Raw genomic sequence first — 6,000 nt, 5'->3', positions numbered from 1 at the left:
TACAAACATGTGAGTACTTATATATATAAATTCAGATATGCAAATACACATTTTTTTAATTGGCTTTCCCCTTACACCCAGTAAACTTTCTGAGAAAAATACTTTTCAATGGTCATAAAACCACTGTGACATGGACCTGAAACTACTTTTGCCTGAAAGCATTTGGGAGATGGTCTGTGAATGAAAGCTGGATCTTTAATTTGTTTCATATCTGTTCTAGTTTACATGAAGAAAAAGAATGGGTATTTGAATTATGAACCTGCTATAGGTACTTGTGTGTATTTTCAATTTATATTCATATGATGCCTTTTCTCCAATAAGTGTGAAATAAAATATTGACCCCACATAACAAGAAAATAAAAAAGCAAGGCAAATAATAAATGCCTAGGCAGGCATGGCAAAAAGCAATTCTGGGAAGCAAGTGACAACTGTATTCCTTTCAAAATATTTCTATCCATCCATTAAATAAATATTTACATAGCACTCATAATATACCAATGATTGGGCTGATGCCAAGAATAAAAAGTTGAGTAAGACACAGCCTCTGTCCTCAAGAAGCTCACTGCCAGGTATTTACTGACATTTTTCTGATTCCTGTTGGGCTAAGGGGCTAAATTGCTGGCTCCCTCGAAACCAACATTGAACCTTTCATGTACAGATCGTAAAACCCCACAAGGCCTATTGGCCAGCCTGCAAACAAACTGATGAAGTAATTCGAAGTCACGTTCTTTACTGTCCACAGGCATGGAAGTGTGAGACCAATAAAACCATCTTATTCAGGAACCAATAAAATTCTTAGATGCCGTGACTCATGTAATTTGTTTAAAATATCCCAAATATGGGAACCTGTCCAAGAGATCACCCCATCACACCTCACAGTGGTGGGTCCCTTCCCAGCGTATAAAATACTTTCCCACGTGTGGTTATAGCACCCTTACAATGTATAGAACAGACTAATGATCACCGCCTATCTTTGACAGTTGAGGAAACCATGATTCTCAATAACGAAATGACTCATCCAGATTACACGTCAGTGAGGGGTCAAAGGTCGGGTAGGATAAACCTGCTTGCCTTCAGTCTTATGTCCTGTAACTCTCCAGAGAGCACAGAGTTCTGCTTGTAGCTGTGTTGGCCTCTCTGGGGAGCACTGTGATTTGGGAACCAGCATCGATCAAGGCCATAGAACATTGCTTATTATCTGGGGAATGATGGCCCACTGTGGTTGATTGGAGGTGTCTGTCCCCTGGTGGTGGCTGGGATCTCAGAGGGATGACATGTCCCTAACAAGGTGGGGGAGGTTGTCCTTGGTCAGGGAGGGCCATTGGTCAGGTCAGGGAATGGGGTACAGTGCCTCACACACTGGGGGCTCTCATTCAGGAATGGAGTAGATTGGATGCTCCCGGGGGTTATTACCCAAAGTCAGATCTTGGGGGAAACCCAGGTCATGGAGTCACCAATCTCAGGACCAGGGAGACCCTGGAAAACCTGAGATAAAGGCTTATCTAAGTAGTATGATTTATTGCCTTGAGAAATAAAGATCTGAGTCTCAGAGGCTCCTCATTGGCAGCCAGTAATTCCAAGCCAGCTGGGGCCTCTGTAAGAGTGGCCTCTTGAGTAACTAAAGGGAATAGGAAAGCCCCATGGATTGTAAAGACCCCTTTCAGAATAACTGTCCTGTGTCTATGTCAAGAGGCGTGTGCTCAAAGCTGGCTTGGGCTTCCCAACCCACTGACTCTGAATTAACTTTTTTTTTTTTTCTTTTGGTCTTTTTAGGGCCATACTCATGGCATATGGAGATTCCCAGCCTAGGGATTGAATCTGAACTGTACCTGCCAGCTATGCCACAGATCTGAGCTGTGTCTGTGACCTACGCCACAGCTCACGATAATGCCAGATCCTTACCCCACTGAGCGAGGCCAGGAATCGAACCTGAGTCCTCATGGATGTTAGTCAGATTTGTTTCCACTGAGCCACAACAGGAACTCTTGAATTAACTTTAAGTTGGGCTGAGATGCACAGATTGGCTTTTTGTCCTGAGTAATAATTTATTATGAGATTCACTAGACTAGGAGATGACGGTGTAATTGTGTTGTGCGAATGCAACCTTTCTATTTGATTCTACTTTAAAAATTTTTTTTTCTTTGGGACTTGCTACTTATCTGCTGAGACTCCACTTTTTCATTTGTGTCAAGTGTGTTGGTAATTTTCTGTTGAAGGATTTAGTAATCTTTGTCAGATAACTCTAATACCTGTCATCTGTGTATTGGCATCTAGGGATGGTCTTTTTTCATTCAGTTGGAGAGCTTACTGGTTCCTGGTATGATGAGTGACTTTTAGTTGAAATCTGGACATCTGAGGTCTCATAGTATGAGACTCTGGATCTTATTTCAACCTTCTGTTTTAGCCAGCTCCCTCTGACACTGGTCTAGCATTGGAAGGAAGAGGTGTCATGTCTTTACTACTAGGTGGTGATGGAAGTTGAAGCTCCCATTCAGCGTTTGACACCTGCTGGGGAGGGTATCTGCATTACTGCTGTGCAGGGGTGGGTTCCCAACTCAGCCTCTGCCGATGGCTCCCTGCTGCTCCCTGGACATTATCGCTTCATTATCGCTGGATAGTAAAGTCCTGATTGTCCCACCGGACCTCGGCCGAATCACCTCTATTGGAGACAAGGTGCTTGTGACTGCCAGGAGGTGCTGGAAGCCCAGGTTCCTCAAGTGGTTCCCAGTGACCCTGTGACGGAAGTAGGAAATTCATTAGCACAATGGGCATGAAAGTCCCAGCTCTCTCACAGGCACCACAGCAGGAGGATAGGGGCCCCCGGGATACAGCCTGGCAAGGGGGGAGTCCAGGCTCCCCATTCAGCCTCTGCTGCGTGGGGCAGGGCCACAGTTGTGTTTCTGGTGTTTCGCTGGAGCAGAGCAGCAATTGTCCAAAGGTTGACAGTCTTGCCAGGCTCTCCTTTCCTGATCCTTTGGTTTCTGGTCCTTGCTTAGGCTTTTGTTGAGGTCTTTTGGGGGACAGAAGAGGCAGTTTTTCTGGGCCCATAGGTATTTCCAGGTGGCTGGCTTCTACAGCTTCAAGTCTGGCATATAGGAAGCGAACACCAAAACAACAAAATAAAAGCATGCGTGTGCGCGCGCGCGCGCACACACACGAAAAGGAAAGAAAGGAATCAAAAGTCAGAGAACTCACTGCCATGTCATTCTTCAGGTCATGAACCTGTCTGCCTTTTTTTTCCTCCCTTTTTCACTTTTCTTATTAAACAAACATATATGAGGCCCAAGGTTTTTAGTTGTATTTAGAGGGAAAATGAGAGTCAAGTGTGTCTACTCTAACTTCCCTGAAGCCAAGTCTTCCATTCCTTGCTTTTTTTAATTTTTAATTTTTAAGTAAAATATGGTTGATTTGCAGTGTTGTGTCAATTTCTACTGTATAGCAAAGTGACCCAGTCATACATATATACTCATTCTCTTCCTTATGTTATATTCTATATATATGTTCTATCCCAGGAGACTGGATAGAGTTCCCTATGCTGTACAGTAGGCTCTCATTGCTTATCCATTCTAAACCTAATAATTTGCATCTACTAACCCCAAACTCCCAGTGCATCTCATCCCATGCTTTTGAAAGAAAATTTTTTTCACGTCAGTATCGTTTCCCAAAAGGTATTTTTTTTTTTTAAAGCTCATTTTCACACTTATATTGCTAGGGCCAATCACATTGTGTGTAGCTCCATTCCAGGCTTGGATGATTTTCAGCCCAGGCTTATAGTCACTGCTCTGCACTGTTGTAAGGTTCCAGTGAACCAGCCACCTTGCCCTCACACCCACCACAGACAACTCATAACCACACAGCACCATCCCCATTGGGGGTGTTTGCGTGGTCACTCATTCCCTTTCTGCTTCAAAGATGGAGATCTGGGAAACTTGGGTGCCCAGTGTTAAATAAAGATGCAGTAAGGAGTTCCCTGGACTTCTCGTTGTGGCTCAGAGGTGAACAAACCCGACTAGTATCCATGAGGATGCTGGTTCAATCCCTGGCCTCACTCAGTGGGTTAATGATCTGGCGTTGCCATGAACTGTGGTGTAGGTTGCAGATACGGCTCGGATCCCTCTTTGCTGTGGCTGTGGTATAGGCCAGCAGCTGTAGCTCTGATTTGACCCCCAGCCTAGGAACCTCCATATGCTATGGGTGCGGCCCTAAAAAGACAAAAAAAAAAAAAAAGAAGAAGAAGTTCCCTGGTGGCTTGGTGGGTTAAGGACCTGGTGTTGTCACTGCTGTGGTGCAAGTTCAATCCCTGGTCTGGGAACTTCCACATGCTGAGACTGAAGCTAAAAAAAAAAAAAAAAAAATGATGCATTAAGCCATGAATGTGGTTACTGAGGTGTCTGGAAATGACTTGGGGAGGTTGGAGCCTCCCAATAAGGAATAGAGAACCTTCTAAATTCTTTAGGAGAAAGCTGCCCAAAGCCGAAAGTGGTGCTTTATTGGGAAATTAATCTACAGTTTTGCTGATTTTACAGCTTGGATCCCCAACTTCTCTATTTTTAGAGGAGTAAATGTATATCTATATCTATAGATATATATTTATATATGCAGAAATATATTTTTACGTATATATGTAAATATATTTTTTCCATTTGATTTTAAATGCACAAAAAGTAGTTAATCTCAGTACTAGATTAGAAATCATGAAATGGAGTTCCCGTCGTGGCGCAGTGGTTAACGAATCCGACTAGGAACCATGAGGTTGCGGGTTCGCTCCCTGCCCTTGCTCAGTGGGTTAAGCATCCGGTGTTGCGGTGAGCTGTGGTGTAGGTTGCAGACGCGACTTGGATCCCGAGTTGCTGTGGCTCTGGCGTAGGCCGGCGGCTGCAGCTCCGATTAGACCCCCTAGCCTGGGAACCTCCATATGCCGCAGGAGCGGCCCAAGAAATAGCAAAAAAAAAAAAGAAGTCATGAAATGTAACTGTCCTATCAATACTCAAGACTGTTTATTTTTATTTTTTTACTTTTTTTTTCTTTTTATGGCTGCATCTGCATCATATGGAAGTTCCTTCTCCAGTGGTTGAATCAGAGCTGCAGCTGCTGGCCTATGCCACAGCCATGGCAACACCACCAGATCCAAGCTGCATCTGTGACCTTTGCCATAGCTTGTGGCAATGCCAGATCCTTAACCAACTGAGCAAGGCCAGGGATCAGACCTGCATTTTCATGGACACTATGTCAGGTTCTTAACCCACTGAGCCACAATAGGAACTCCCTAGGTTTTTACATTTTTAAAATATTATTTCCCATCATGGTCTATCCCCAGAGATTGGATATAGTTCCCTGTGCTACACAGTAGGTATTCAAGACTACTTAAAATACCTGGTTAGGGACCTATTTCTACTACTCTAAACACAGACCCCCTGAATCAAGACTCCTCAGGCCATATAAATAGCTTCTAATGTTCATCACAGTTTGTATTCCTTCTAAAATTTAGATGTTAAATATCTAACCTCGTCCGTATAAACTCTAAATGCTTCTACCATCCAGAAGCAAAACGATGCAGACGCTACAAATCAGACAAAACTTGGTTTCACTCCTTTCTCTACTGCTTTCTACCACGTGATCTTGGGGAAATTTTTGAGTCTGTCTGTAAAATGGAAATAAAAATAGTACCTGGTTCAGAGTTGTTGTGGGGTTGTTGGAGAGGAAATATCTCTAAAACGTCAGCACAATCTTAGGAAAAATCCAGCAATCGTAAATTTTGAAAGAGCTAATCGGCTTTATTCAGCAATTTGTGATGCAGTTCGTGGATCAGGCCGTGTCCAATCTAGTAGACAGAAAGGAGCTCTGGGGAGTTCCCATTGTGGCTCAGCTGTTATGAGCCCAACTAATATCCATAAGGATGAAGGTTCGATCCCTGGCCTCACTCAGTGGGTTAAGGATCTGGTGTTGCCTTTAGCTGTTGTGTAGGTCACAGATGCAGCTTGGATCCCGAGTTGTTGTGGC

Source organism: Phacochoerus africanus, chromosome 5 (genome assembly GCF_016906955.1).
Source record: "Phacochoerus africanus isolate WHEZ1 chromosome 5, ROS_Pafr_v1, whole genome shotgun sequence".
NCBI lineage: Eukaryota > Metazoa > Chordata > Mammalia > Artiodactyla > Suidae > Phacochoerus > Phacochoerus africanus.
The sequence above is the reverse complement of the archived record's forward strand: the minus strand, read 5'-3'. Positions refer to the sequence as shown.